Raw genomic sequence first — 14,633 nt, 5'->3', positions numbered from 1 at the left:
GAGTTGGACTATAAAGGAAACTGAGTACCAAAGAATTGATGCGTTTAAACTGGTGTTGGAGAAGCCTCTTGAGAGCCCCTTGGACTGCAAGGAGATCCAACCAGTCCATCCTAAAGGAAATCAGTCCTGAATACTCATCAGAAGGACTAATGCTGAAGTTGAAGCTCCAATATTTTGGCCACCTGGTGGGAAGAGCTGACTCAGTGTAAAAGTCTCTGATGCTGGGAAAGATTGAAGGCAAGAGGAGGAGTGGGTGGCTGAGGATGAGATGGTTGGATGGCATCACCGACTCAATACACATGCATTTGAACAAACTCCAGGGTTTGGTGAGAGACAGGGAAGCCTGATGTGTTGCTGTCCTTGGATCGCTACTGAAATGAAGAAACTGGGGAACAGTTCCTTACAACCAGAAAGCTCCATAGGGCCTACAACCAGCCCATCTTTCTCTGCTCTGAGTCACCTTGTAGAACAAGCCACAGTCAGCGAATCCAAGGAGGGCACAGGACAAAGCTGACTGCAGGATACTTTGACCGCCTGATATCCCCTCACCTTTTCATCTGGGCCCTACATCGTCTCTACCTGTGACACCTATTATTCTCTGAAAACCAAGAAGTTCGTCCCTTGTGAAGACACTTCGCTTTCCCTCACCCCAGCACACCGCGGGACAATCTGATTTGAGTCAGAGAACAAAAGGGAACGAATTCAACTCTATACCGCGGTTTCCAGCCAAAGACACAAGGATGAAGAGTGTCAGGTCTGCGGATTGAGCTGATCCAGGAGGAAAAGCAGCCGGTCCTCGAGCCGCTATCAGGGGAGGCCCCCGAATCAGGTCACGATCAGGGAGTAGATGGACCCGCCCATCACCAGCTGAGAACCAAGTGGCCCCTGCTTCGCAAGTTAGCAGTTCAGAAAGAGAGCTTGACCTCTCACCACACCTGGATTCCAGGTCTTCCCTCACGACCTGCGGAGCCTACCTTGTCCAGTTCTTGGATGAGGCTGAACCTCTGATCCAGGGGTTGGGCGGGCGTCGTTGCGCTTTGTCACACCTTCGGGGGCAGGGGATGGATCCGTCCCCTCGGCGCGCTCCACTCGCCGGCCCCGAAGCCCTGTGCCCACCATTTCTGCTGCAGGGAGCCGTGTGTCTGTGGTCCCTCGGGCGTCCGCTGTGCGTCCACCCTGACGGGGAGAGGACCACCTCACCCTCGTCCCGTCCACGTGGGACGTCAGCATGCCGGACGCGACAGAAAACGATGAATCCGCTCCTCTGTCTGGACGTGGGAGGTGACAACTAGGACCTGCAGGGGAGGAAAGCAAGGCGAAATCTCGAGAAACGCCCTGATCTAAAGCCCTTTTCAAGTCTGCCTCTTTGGGAACTCAGGCCTCTAGCGCGCTTGAGGTGCTGTCGCGCTCACACTCTCGACCGCACTCGGAGTCCACGCGGAACCAGGAGGAGCCCTGCGGCCTGGGGGCCGGTGCGCATGCGGCCCGCGCCTGCCTCGGGGTCTGAGCCCGTGAACCTCAGACGCGAAGGCAACGCTGCACTGAGAAAAGGAGGAAAGCCACTGCTGGAGGAAAGGGCACGTGCATTCCCCAGATTGAGAAGCTCTACTGCTAAAGGAAACCAGAGACAGACAGACACACAGACAACCTTGCATTAAACCCTTTCAGCGAAAAGAAACTCTGCCTGCTGTGAGGTACATACGAAGACCCTTCAAGACACCGGCTTTCTGAAAAACAAAACAAAACAAAACAAAACGCCTTTACCTCTCTTAAACTCGCGCTCCACGACCTGTTGAACAGCAAAATTATAAAAGGAAAACAAGAGGCGTTTCAGACATTGTAAAATGTAAAACTAAGCGGTCCTTCAAGCAGAATCTCAAGTTTGGAATGAAGACGGTTAGATCTGCGTGGACCGCGCCTGGCTCCTCTGCGGCTTTATGCTGGGCCTGGTAGGCAAAGGAATTCAACAAATGACCCGAGCCTCAGTCTTTGCGGCGGTTCCTGCTAAACGTGAAAGCGTGATGCAAGTCTGGACTGAAACTAGAGGACTAGCATCAGCCACAGAGGCAGGAATCTGAGGAACCCCCGGTGCTAGGCGGCGCCGGAGAAGCGCTGCTCTGAAAGGCCTGCGAGAGAGGAGCGCACGGGTCAGGCGGGGCAGAGGGGAGGGCGGGTCCTCTGTTTCCCGAGTGGGATTGGAAGCATCGAGCCAGGTCCCCGCTGGCGCCATGAAAGGGACTCCAAGGCACTGGATCTGCCTCTGGAAGGGCTGTGTCCACCTTGACGGACGTGGGGCCAACCTGGGGCTCAGACGCACCTTACTCCCCCGCTCCGGAGGCTTCTGAGAACTGGGGAGTCAGGGGAGGCGACCTCTGCTCTTGGGCGCAAAGCTGGCACACAGGGACCTCGCCCCGGGAGAGGCGAGGAACCCTAAATCAGGCCCTTTCAGGAACTGCAGATCCTTGCCTGACGGATTGTTTTCAGAGTCCTCTTCCTTTGAAAATTTGAAGGTCAGGTGTGTTCAAACATGCAGTTCTTGAATATGTCACTAGACACAAGTGGTCGTGTGGTTTCCGTAGTGTAGTGGTTATCACGTTCGCCTAACACGCGAAAGGTCCCCGGTTCGAAACCGGGCGGAAACAACTTCACTTTCCTCCAAGGTTTTAGATTCACATTTTAAATACAAAATAGAGGTCTGCCTCGTGGAATGAGGCTTGCAGCTTCAGCTTCAGCATCAGTCCTCCCAAAGAATATTCAGGGTTGATTTCCTTTAGGACTGACTGGTTTCATCTCTCCTTGACCTGCATACAGGTTTTTCTGGAGGCAGGTAAGATGGTCTGCTATTCCCACCTCTTGAAGAATTTTCCATATTTTGTTGTGATCCACACAGTCAAAGGCTTTAGTGGAGTCAATGAAGCAGAAATAGATGTCTTTCTGGAATTCTCTTGCTTTTTCTATGATGCGATGGAGGAAAAATGCAGGGAAAAAAAGGAGGAAATGGATAGAACCAAATTAATTGGAGAAATATACGGAAAAGGTTAACTAGAGAGTGCTACAAACAATGGAGGAAATGTCCTTGGTAAAAGGCGTTTACAGGGTGATGACGATGAGCCTACTCTTTCATGCATTCTAGGATTCCCAGTCAACCTGCTTTCCTCCAGAGATCCTCTCTGAGGATCAGAGACTACCTGGACGTAAGTCCTTGTGTGTGTGTGTGTGTGTGTGTGTACACAAGACACAGAGGAGTAGGGTAGTAGTGGAGTAATTCCCATAGGTGGCCCCGCAGAGTATGTACTTTTTTCATCACTCGGGTGAATGAAGTTTTAATCCGTATCGTTGCCATGTATCAGAAATTTGTTTCATTTTATTGAAGAGTAGTGTTTCTTGGAGTGACTATGTCACAATCATATCTATTCACTTTGTGCTGACATTTGAATGGTTTTCAATTTGGGGACTATTATGAACAAAGCTACTATAAGCAAGTCCCTTTTGTGGGCATATTTTTTTATAAATTCCATTTTAAATTTTCTATTCTATTCTTTAATATGACTTCTCTGGTGGCTCAGATGGTAAAGCGTCTGTCTACAATTCAGGAGACCTGGGTTCGATCCCTGGTCGGGAAGATCCCCTGGAGAAGAAAATGGCAATCTACTCCAGTACTATTGCCTGGAAACTCCCATGGACAGAGGAGCCAGGTAGGCTAAGGTCCATGGGGACGCAAAGAGTCCACGACTAAGCAACTTCACTATCACTTCACTATTCTTTAATATACATTTATTTTGTGAATGGATGTTACATTCATCATGACAAAATTTATTGAAATGTTTAAAAATGTATTCAAATGTTACAAAAGACTGAAGTGCCAGCTTATCTTTAATTGTTTCCTCCTAGAACATACTTAATATTGGCCACCTTCTGTGCCAGCTGTGTTATTTGATTATCTCATTTAGTCTACACAATAGCCTCCATACGTCCCACCTATAACCTCAGGATAGTTCTTCTAAGGCCCGAGGAGACTCCAATATGGTTGACTCCTGTGGGTGCTCATCCCTCTCGCTTTCTCTCTGCTCCTCTCCTTTGATCACTCAGCTCACTCTCACCTCAGAAAATGAAGTGAAATCCACTTTGGGTTTTGTGCCAGGGAGGACCCCCTAGGTCCCTATCACCAACCGCATATTCTGTTTAGGTTAACCAGAGTGTCCCATCTGGAGGTAAAATTTCTGCAAATAAGAGTGTTATTTTCTTTTTCTTTGCCTTCACCCTTTTGCCGTAGCCCAGAGGGGGCAGACGTTGTCAGGGCGGGAGGCGGGTTTCCTGGTCCCTTAGTTTTCTCACAGCGCTCATCACACTCCTAAGCTGCCACCATCTCTTACCTGTAACATATAAAGTTTGTCAGTGGTGGAGTGGGAATGGAGGCAGGAGAACTCTTCTTTTATTCTTCATATATTTCTGATTTGGAGAGGGTAAGGAACCAGAGATCAAATTGTCAACATCCGCTGGACCATGGAAAAAGCAAGAGAGTTCCAGGAAAACATCTATTTCTGCTTTATTGACTATGCCAAGCCTTTGACTGTATGGATCACAATAAACTGTGGAAAATTCTGAAAGAGATGGGAATATCAGACCACCTAACCTGCCTCTTGAGAAATCTGTATGCAGGTCAGGAAGCAACAGTTAGAACTGGACATGGAACAACACACTGGTTCCAAATAGGAAAAGGAGTACGTCAAGGCTGTATATTGTCACCCTGCTTATTTAACTTCTATGCAGAGTACATCATGAGAAACGCTGGACTGGAAGAAACACAAGCTGGAATCAAGATTGCCGGAGAAATATCAATAATTTCAGATATGCAGATGACACAACCCTTATGGCAGAAAGTGAAGAGGAGCTAAGAAGCCTCTTGATGAAAGTGAAAGAGGAGGGAAAAAAGTTGGCTTAAAGCTCAACATTCAGAAAATGAAGATCATGGCATCTGTCCCATCACTTCATGGGAAATAGATGGGGAAACGGTGGAAACAGTGTCAGACTTTTGGGGGGGGGGGGCTCCAAAATCACTGCAGATGGTGATTGCAGCCATGAAGTTAAAAGACACTTACTTCTTGGAAGAAAAGTTATGACAACCTAGATAGTATATTCAAAAGCAGAGACATTACTTTGCCAACTAAGGTCCATCTAGTCAAGGCTATGGTTTTTCCTGTGGTCATGTATGGATGTGAGAGTTGGACTGTGAAGAAGGCTGAGCACCGAAGAATTGATGCTTTTGAACTGTGGTGTTGGAGAAGACTCTTGAGAGTCCCTTGGACTGCAAGGAGATCCAACCAGTCCATTCTGAAGGAGATCAGCCCTGGGATTTCTTTGGAAGGAATGATGCTAAAGCTGAAGCTCCAGTACTTTGGCCACCTCATGTGAAGAGTTGACTCATGGAAAAGACTCTGATGCTGGGAGGGATTGGGGGCAGGAGGAGAAGGGGACGACAGAGGATGAGATGGCTGGATGGCATCATGGACTCGATGGATGTGAGTCTCAGTGAACTGCGGGAGATGGTGATGGACAGGGAGGCCTGGCGAACTGTGATTCATGGGGTCACAAAGAGTCGGACACGACTGAGTGAACTGAACTGAACTGAACTGAACTGAAGTTATTCTCACAAGTGTATATTTGTTAAATTTACAATGTGAGTAAAAATAACCATTTAAAGAAAACACTCAGACAAACGAGCTATACTCACTTAAAGAGAAGTCAATGTCTCTCAGTCGTGTTCAACTCTTTGTGTCCTAGGGACTGTAGGCTGCCAGGCTCCACTGTCCAAAGATTCTCCAGGTAAGAATACTGCAGCGGGTGACTATTCCCTTCTCCAGGGGATCTTCCAAAATCAAGGATTGAACCAGGGTGTCCTGCATTGTAGACGGATTCTTACCATCTGAACCCCAAGGAAATCCACTCTGGTGGAAACCGCCTGGTGGACACAGGAAACCGAAGCCCAATCTCGTCCTGGGAGGCCTTTGCCAGGGTGGGCAAACTCATTCGTTGGGTGTAGGCGAGGAAACGGGAAGAGCCATCATGGGAACAACCCGGTGTTCAGCTGTCCTTGGATCTATTTCGGTTCAGGCCTGGAAGGTTCGAGGCCTGGATGGCGGTTTCTCTGGGGGCGCTGGCATCTGTGGCTGGTAGGGGCAAGGAAGTGGCACCGTTTTACTGGCGGACAGAGCGCTCACCCCGGGAATGAGTGTCTACTCCATAGAGAGTCCCAATGAACCCTGTAATGCTGTCTCTGTGGCGCAATCGGTTAGCGCGTTCGGCTGTTAACCGAAAGGTTGGTGGTTCGAGCCCACCCAGGGACGGTGGGGGTGCCATTTTAGGCAACACCAAAGAGACTCCCTTTTGCCAGGAGGACACCGGAGAAGTGATGCGCCCAACGGACTTTCAGAGAAAGAGCACAGGAGTCAGGTGCAAAGGAACAGCGGCGAGGGCGCGTCCCGGGTGGATTGGAAGCGTCGGTCATTCCTGAGAGCACGGAGCGCTGATCGCCGGCCCCGAGAAGAGGACCACCGAGGCGCGGGTCCGCAGCCCGGGAGGGGCGGCTTCCACACCGCTGGGTTTCGGGGTCACCTGGGCCTCGGCGCACCCACCGTCCCCGCCTCCTGCTGCTGCCGGGAGCTGGGGAGTCGGCGGGGGCGACCCTGAACTCAGGGTGCGCAGCTGAGGATCTGAGGATTCTGCGTTGGGTGCGGGGCCCCGAAGGCCACCTGTGGGGGCCCGAGGGGCCTCACTTCAGGGCAGAGGGGAACCCTAAAGCAGGGCCCTCGGGAGCCGCCGTCTCCGTGCCTGAGAGAGCCTGGGGCTCCAAGGTTCCTCTTTGAGTCTTAAGAGTTGGTGGTGTGGTTCGTGGTGGCGGGACCTGGGGATTTCATGGATACAGTGTTCAGGAATAGGGGTTGTCCCGTTTCCGTAGTGTAGTGGTTATCACGTTCGCCTCACACGCGAAAGGTCCCCGGTTCAAAACCGGGCGGAAACAGGCTTCCTCTTTCTTTTTCCCCCGCGGAGATGTGCCTTCTCATTGGCAAAACCAACAGGCGCGAAAGGCACGGGGTGCGGCAGGGGACGCAGCTGGAGGAAGAGTTGGTGACCACCTGCAAGTCTCTTAATTCAGCGCTAGGAGATCTGGAGGTGAACGGATCCGCTCATCATCCGCCACTCATCACCGAGCCTGACGACAGAGAAAACCAAGGTTCACAAAGAGAGCAAGACCTGGGCTCGGCAGCACGCAGCGCTACCGCTAGACCAGGAGGGACCCAGTCCGCTACTTTGTGTCCTTGCCCCAGAGCAAAAGCGACGCCCAGGAAAGGAGAGGTGAAGGGCGATGAGCCGCGAGGGCAGGGCTGGGAGCCTTGCACAGCTGCACACAGCCCTGGGCCGCTGCGACGTTTCACAGTCGAGGCCTCCTGTATTGGAGGCAGATTCTTTACCGTCTGAGCCAACAGCGAAGTCCAAAACGGAGAACCAGAATGCATTAGCCAGGAATCGAACCCGGGTCTCCCACGTGGGAGGCAAGAATTCTACCTCTGAACCACCAGTGCCACTGTAAAGAAGATGTTTGCAAGGGTAACCTAGATGGAGTTTATTCAGGTCTTTCTCAAGTGCAGGCCAGTCAGGCCCTGTGCTTGTAGGACGGTCTAGGCTTTCATCCTCAGCCCTCCGCCACAGGGGCTGCCCTCTGCCCTCTGGCCTCCTGCGGGTTGCTTTGGCGGGCACTCAGGTGTGCTTTGGATCCGTCGGAGTGGTGGAACCGCCTGGTGCTCATGCTCACCGGCTCAGTCTTGTCCAACTCTTAGCGACCCCTTGGACTCTAGCCCACCAGGCTCCTCTGTCCATGGGATTTCCACGCTCCTTTGCTAGAAACCCATCGAGGCAGTGCAGCTGCCCCCTTGGCTCCTGCCTGGCTCCCCGTGCCCTGCAGGGAGCATAACGTGTTCTGTCAGGACACAGAGGGGAAGAATCCTTCCGTGTGGTTGGAGGATGGAGAACCAGATGGGAAATGCTGCAAAGAGAGGGGAATATTCTCAAAAGCTTCCCAGAACTGCTGTGTGGGTGCTGTCGGTTGGGTGGCTGCCCTAGGACAAGAATGCTTAGTCTTGTGTTCTGGCCTTGACCCAGTCCCGGGTCCAGTCTGAATTCAAGCACAGAGCACCCTTCTTTCCCACATGTATGTCATTCAGCCTCTCTCCAAAGCGGAGTTCTGAACCACCTTTTCTATCTCAGTGAATAGCAACCACGTGGGTCTTTTTTTTGTTTTTTCCCTTTAACTTTGTTTTGCTGAAATGTAACTCAGGAATATAAAAAAGGTTTACCTCTCCATGCTACAAACAAGAATAAAATTCAAGTTGATAATAAGGATGACTCTCGAATACTTTTAACACGCTAGAAAATTCTAATAGTTGATGTATAATTACATAGAAAATGTTTGTCCTGTCATGCTCCCAGAGATGACTCTTGGTATGCACCACACTACTTTAATTATTTTGGTCTAAAAACTACCTCATGGTTACTTTCAGATTTATTATTTATAAAATTTAAAATTATGTGTCCCAGTAAATTAAATATACCATATAATATCTTTTAAATCAGGATTAAGTCTTTTGAGTTAAGAAATCATAGTGACTTAATTATTCCCCTTTCAATTTGGGGTCAGCGTTTTTAGGTATCATCTAATGTGTGATTCTAAGCAGCATTTATCAGACACGACTCAGCTCCAATCGCGATTTGAAGGTATATCATTAACTTTAAGTTCTTTGATATTAAATTGGTTCAATTAATGTATAATCTTTGCCTGGAGAATTTCTAATTAAGTAGAAAAAATAATGCCCATATTTTTATAGGTTATAATAGAAGAGCTCTAGATTACCAGCTAAAGAGAATGTGTTGGTACCTTTAGGAGATATTCCTGAATGTAGCCATACATCACTTGAAGAAGAGTACAACACATGGACTCTCTAAGTTAAGACCTATTGCTTACCTGAAGTACTCCTTTATTAAAAAAAAAGAAATTCCTGATTCTTAGTTACCTGCCTTCTATATCTCAAGTCACCCATTTTCCCATGTGGTATGTAATTCTTTTTTAGTCACTGCTGGGGTCCTTAGGTGCTGGCAGGCAGATGAACCTGAGAAGAACATGGCAGGTTGTTCTCCTGCTGTGATTCTTATTTGTGTGTGTGTGTGTGTGTGTGTGTGTGTATCTTATTTTTGATGCCTCCTGGTGTGAATGGACCAAGGAGTGGGACCTTGCTTTACTCCTGATACAGCAGTTTTCCAGGAGAAGGGCCTGGTACCTGGTGAGCACCTAGTAAGTGCTTGCTGACTGAAGACTCCTAATGCACAGTTCCAGAAAACTGATGAAGAGGACAGAATGTGGGTAAGATCCACAGAGGTCTAGAGTATAAGGGACAGAAAGGCACAAACTCCAAAAGGGAGAGAAAGGGCAGAGAGAAATGTCCTAGAACGTAGAGACATCTCGACTGAGTACGGAAAATCTGAAGAGCTCTTCTTTCATCACCAACTTTAACTGAGGAATCGGTGGAAGGGGAACCAGGAGCTCTAAGGATCCAGATTTGTACAAGATGTATTATAGGTGCAGGATTCTGTAGCTTGCAACAATTTGTCTCAAATGAGATAATTTTTGCAGATGTAGCCCCGTACTGTTGAGATATCATACAGAGAGAGTCTTGGGCTTGCAAATGCGCCCATATACCACAGGGAGACCCCTTATTAGATTGTGTGCATCCAACCAAAGCCAAAATACAACTCATGAAGGGAAGAGGGTAAATGTCTGGGACCAGTGGGGTTGTTTTGTTTTGTTTTTGTTTTTTTTTAACTCCTGTAATCCATAAGCTGCTCTGCAAGAGGCTCTCCAGAGTCATTCTGGCTCGTCTTGTCTGGACTCAATGACTTGGTCACCACTGAAAACAGTTACAATTATTAGAATACTTTCCAATCAGCTTGGAAGCTTAGCTGCTGAATATGTGCAATCTCTGGGAAATGCACACATTGTCTTTTCGTTGTACCTGCCACTAAGTTGAGTCAGTAGGGCACAAATCCCTTTGTTAGAGTAACAGACAGGTGTATTGACAATTTCTTGTGATGGCAAGACCGTGAAGAAAAAGACTCTTTCCTTGAGTCGGCAAAATACATTGGAATATAAATTAGCACATCTCTTTAGGGAAAACTAAGAACATAAAGAGATGCCTTCAGTTTCTAGCAAAGGTGCACTGACAGAAATCAGATTAACCCTCCTTCCAAATCTCACTCTCCACCTTTGTCCCACTCCCAAAGGAATAAAAAACACAAAAATACGTGAAATACTGATTTCTAAGACACTGGAAATCAGGCAGCAAAGGATAGCAAGCCTTGAGAGGTGACAAACAAACAAGATGAGTCTTGTCATGGGCCCACCTTCCTGCTTTCAGTGAGTTCCCAAGCTGGGCACCAAGAGGAGGATTTCAGGTCAATTTTTCATTTGACTCTGGAGATGAAGCTGAAATTCGGTGGAGAGTAAGGCAGCTAGAGCTCACAGGACAAAGATCCAGTGATTCTTATTTGCAAAGCAGATGTAAAGAGCAAAGGTATGGATATCAAAGCTGAAAGGGGAGTTCGGGTGTTAGGGTCCAAACGAAGGGCTCTAGGAGCTGAGTCATGTTTACCAGAAAGAGACAGGATATGGGCTCATCCTGCCTGGCCAATCATGTAACGCCAGCTACTCCTGTAACTGAGACAAAGAACTGCCTGTATATAAGCCGCCATACTCCTTTGTTCGGGCTCTTGTCGGATTCCACTGAGCTGGAAGAGACTTGGGCCCTAGCACGCTAGAAATAAACTCCCTTCTTGCCTTTGCATTACTGTGGTGGACTTGCTCTCTCGGTTGGCTCAGAGATACGGGCTCGGTGCATAATATTTGGGGGCTCGTCTGGGATCTCCGTCCCGCCGGGGAGGACAACTCTCCTGGTAGAAGGGAGTAACCTCGTTAGGAGATAAGAGCTCTGAGCACCGGTGCTAACGTTGCAGAAGCCCAGATTAAGTCCAGGGCCAGTATCGTACTGGGGAGGCATCTGGGTGTAAAGTGCAGAGGCAAGTCCAGCGTAAGGCCGAGGCCAAGGCCGGTATCGTGCTGGGGAGGCGGCTGGCTCTGGTTACTGGATTAGGTCCAGCGTAAGGCTGAGGCCCGGTATAGTGCCAGGGAGGCGGCTGGCTCTGTGAACATCCTGCAGGTAAGATTGAGTGCATTGTTGGTGGCCACCTTGCGTTTGTTATCTGTTTGTGTATTTGTGGTGTCTGCGTTGCTCTTTGTGTGCTCTGTTGGCTCCCAGTGTACTTTTCTGTGATCATGGGACAAACAACTTCTACTCCTTTATCTCTTATGATTAACCACTTCTCTGATTTCAAGTCTAGAGCTCAGAATCTTTAGTTACTGGTGAAGAAGAGCAAACTGGTGACTTTCTGTTCTGCCGAGTGGCCCACCTTTGACGTTGGATGGCCACAGAGGGAACCTTCAATCCCCAAATTATCCAGGCAGTTAAAGAGAGGGTGCTTACTCCTAGTCCTGTTGGCCACCCAGACATTCTGGTCTGGCAGGATCTAGTGAGAAACCCGCCGGAATGACTTAAACCCTTTGTTCTCACTCCTTCTAAACCTCCTAAACCTCCCCATCCCTCTTCCCCAACTCCAACCTCACCAATCCCACAGGTGCTAGTCATGAAGGCTTCCGAAGAAAAAGAAGGAAAAAAGGACGAGGATCGACCAAAGCCGGTCTTCCAGGAATCTTCTCTGTATCCTAATCTGATAGATCTGGAGACCGAATTGTTCCCACCCCCGTATGCGGATCCACATCCGCCCTTGCTTCCACAGGTTCCACAGGTTTCATCTGGAGAAGCCAGGAGGAGAACCGAGCCTTCAGCTCCTCCCAGAGAAGGGGGCCCCACCCAGGGAACTCAGGGAAGAACAAGGGAAATGGCCAGCATAGCGGAAAAAGAAGACCCAGAAGTCCCCTCTTCCACCGTTCACGCATTTCCGGTCCAGGCAGGGCCAGCCAGAGAGGGTGGAGAGTGGACATATCAGTATTGGCCCTTCTCCACTAGTGATTTGTACAATTGGAAAACCCAGACTCCCTCCTTCTCTGAAAAACCGCAGGGTCTTATTGACTGACAATCCCACTTGGGATGATTGTCAGCAACTGTTACAGGTGCTTTTCACTACAGAGGAGCGTGAGCGGATCCTGTCAGAAGCTCAGAAGAATGGGCCAGGGGTGGATGGGAGGCCCACAATACAGCCTAACCTCATTGAGGAGGGGTTCCCCTTGGTGCGACCCAACTGGGACTTCGAACACGCTGAAGGTAGGGAGCATCTCCGAGTGTACCGCCAGACTCTTATGGCCGGCCTTAGAGCAGCCGCCAGGAAGCCAACTAATTTGGCCAAAATAAATTCAGTGAGGCAGGAGCCAAATGAGAGCCCAGCAGCCTTCCTTGAAAGGATAATGGAAGCTTTTAGACAGTATACCTCTATGGACCCACAGGCAGATGAGTCACGAGCGGCAGTTATGTTAGCATTTGTAAATCAAGCAGCCCCCGATATTAAAAGAAAGTTATAAAAGATAGGAGGTTAAGTGAACAATCCTTGCAAGATCTAGTGAGGGCAGCTGAGAGAGTTTTTAATCATAGAGAGACCCCAGAAGAGAGAGAGGACCGCATTAGAAGGAAAAAAAAAAAAAGAAAATTTAGAGCTGAAGAAAACCGTAAAAATCAAAAAGAGCTGGCCCAGATATTTTTTTGCTGGGGTTGAAAACAAAAACAGGTTCCAAAAAGGGAAAAAATTGGACTCAAAAACTGAAGAAAAAACGACAAGGCGTAAGCTTGAGAAAAACCAATGTGCATTTGGTAAAGAATTTGGACATTGGAAACATAAATGCCCCCCAAAAAATCTAAAAGAGGGGCCCAAGAACCCCAAGAACGGGACTCCCTCTCCAGACAGTCATATCCTCTACGCGGGTGAGGATAGTGACTAGGGGGGATCAGGCCTCGAAGCCCCTCCCCGAGTCCTGGGTAACTATAAATGTAGAGGGGAAACCGGTTGGCTTCATGGTGGACACGGGAGCCCAATACTCAGTCTTAAACCAAAAAGATGGACCCATGTCTAAGAAAAGTAGCTGGGTGCAGAGAGCAACTGGGACTAAATGATATGGATGGACGACAAAACGGCATGTGAACTTGGGGGCCCACCAGGTAACCCATTCTTTTCTGGTGATACCTGAGTGTCCAGCGCCCTTGTTGGGAAGGGATTTACTGTCTAAAGTGAATGCCAAATTCATTTCGACCACGGACAAGTGTCGGTTCTAGATGGGACCGGGCATCCTCTTCAGGTCCTATCTCTGGCATTAAAAGATGAATACAGACTCTACTTGCCAGAGGCCTCAGTGACAATAAGCCCCAAAGTACAACCATGGGTTCAAAGATGCCCTCAGGCCTGGGCTGAAACAGCAGGAATGGGACTGGCCAAACAGAGGCCCCCTATCATTGTGGAACTGAAAGCCAGTGCTTCCCCGGTGAGGGTACGGCAGTATCCCATGAGTCAAGAGGCTCGACAAGGAATTACTCCTCATATACAATGCCTCATAGACGCTGGGGTCCTGAAAAGGTGCTGGTCCCCATGGAACACTCCCCTGTTGCCTGTGAAAAAGCCTGGGGGAACTGATTTTAGACCGGTTCAAGATCTACGAGAAGTCAACAAATGGGTGAGTGATATTCATCCTACGGTTCCTAACCCTTATACATTGCTAAGCAACTTGCCTCCAAACTACATTTGGTATACTGTTTTAGATTTAAAAGATGCCTTTTTCAGTTTGCCTCTTGCCCCCGCAAGCTAAGAGATCTTTGCCTTCGAATGGCAGGAAGACGGTGGTCAGACCCCTGTGCAGCTGACATGGACTCGCTTACCACAGGGTTTCAAAAACTCGCCACGTTATTTAATGAGGCCCTGGACTAAGACCTCCGTGAGTATCGGTTGAACACTACCATTGTTTTATTACAATATGTTGATAACCTTATGCTGCTACAGAGAAAGAGTGCCAAGAGGCAACAGGTGACCTTCTCCAAAACCTTGGGACTTTAGGTTAGGGCCAGTGCCAAAAAGGCCCAGATTGCCAAGCCAAGAGGTTACATACCTCGGTTATAAGATAAAGCAAGGCCAGAGGTGGCTAACACAGGCTATGAAAGAAACCATCCTCCAGATCCCTGAGCCGGCTAACCCTAGACAAGTGAGAGAATTTCTGGGAACTGTGGGATATTGCCGGTTATGGATCTTGCGTTTGCAGAAAAGGCCAGGCCACTATATGAAGGGGACCAAAGAAAACAAGGACTGGAAAGGACTGAGCCAATGAAGAGGCCTTCCCAGAGCTCAGGCGCCTTGCTAGAAGCTCCTGCCCTTGCCCTCCCTGATCCATCTAGCCTTTCAATTATTTGTAGATGAAAAGCGGGGATAGGAAAAAGGGGTACTAACACAGAGATGGGGACCATGGAAGCGACCTGTAGCTTACCTTTCAAGAGACTGACCCAGTGGCAGCCGGATGGCCACCTTGCCTCGTATCATCG

The 14,633-nt window shown here is 49.0% G+C and overlaps 3 non-coding genes across 3 annotated transcripts; all 3 read left to right on the top strand.

Moving 5' to 3' along the window:
* Positions 1–2,569: 2,569 nt before the first annotated feature.
* TRNAV-AAC lies at positions 2,570–2,642 on the top strand. The gene has a single exon. It is a non-coding gene; the product is annotated as a tRNA-Val (tRNA).
* A 3,628-nt stretch (positions 2,643–6,270) lies between these two features.
* Positions 6,271–6,344, top strand: TRNAN-GUU. The gene has a single exon. It is a non-coding gene; the product is annotated as a tRNA-Asn (tRNA).
* A 601-nt stretch (positions 6,345–6,945) lies between these two features.
* TRNAV-CAC lies at positions 6,946–7,018 on the top strand. Its single transcript has one exon. It is a non-coding gene; the product is annotated as a tRNA-Val (tRNA).
* The last annotated feature ends 7,615 nt before the right edge of the window (positions 7,019–14,633 follow it).

This window comes from Capra hircus, unplaced genomic scaffold (genome assembly GCF_001704415.2).
Source record: "Capra hircus breed San Clemente unplaced genomic scaffold, ASM170441v1, whole genome shotgun sequence".
Lineage (NCBI taxonomy): Eukaryota > Metazoa > Chordata > Mammalia > Artiodactyla > Bovidae > Capra > Capra hircus.
Note: the sequence above shows the minus strand (reverse complement) of the source record. Positions and strands in the feature narration are given on the sequence as shown.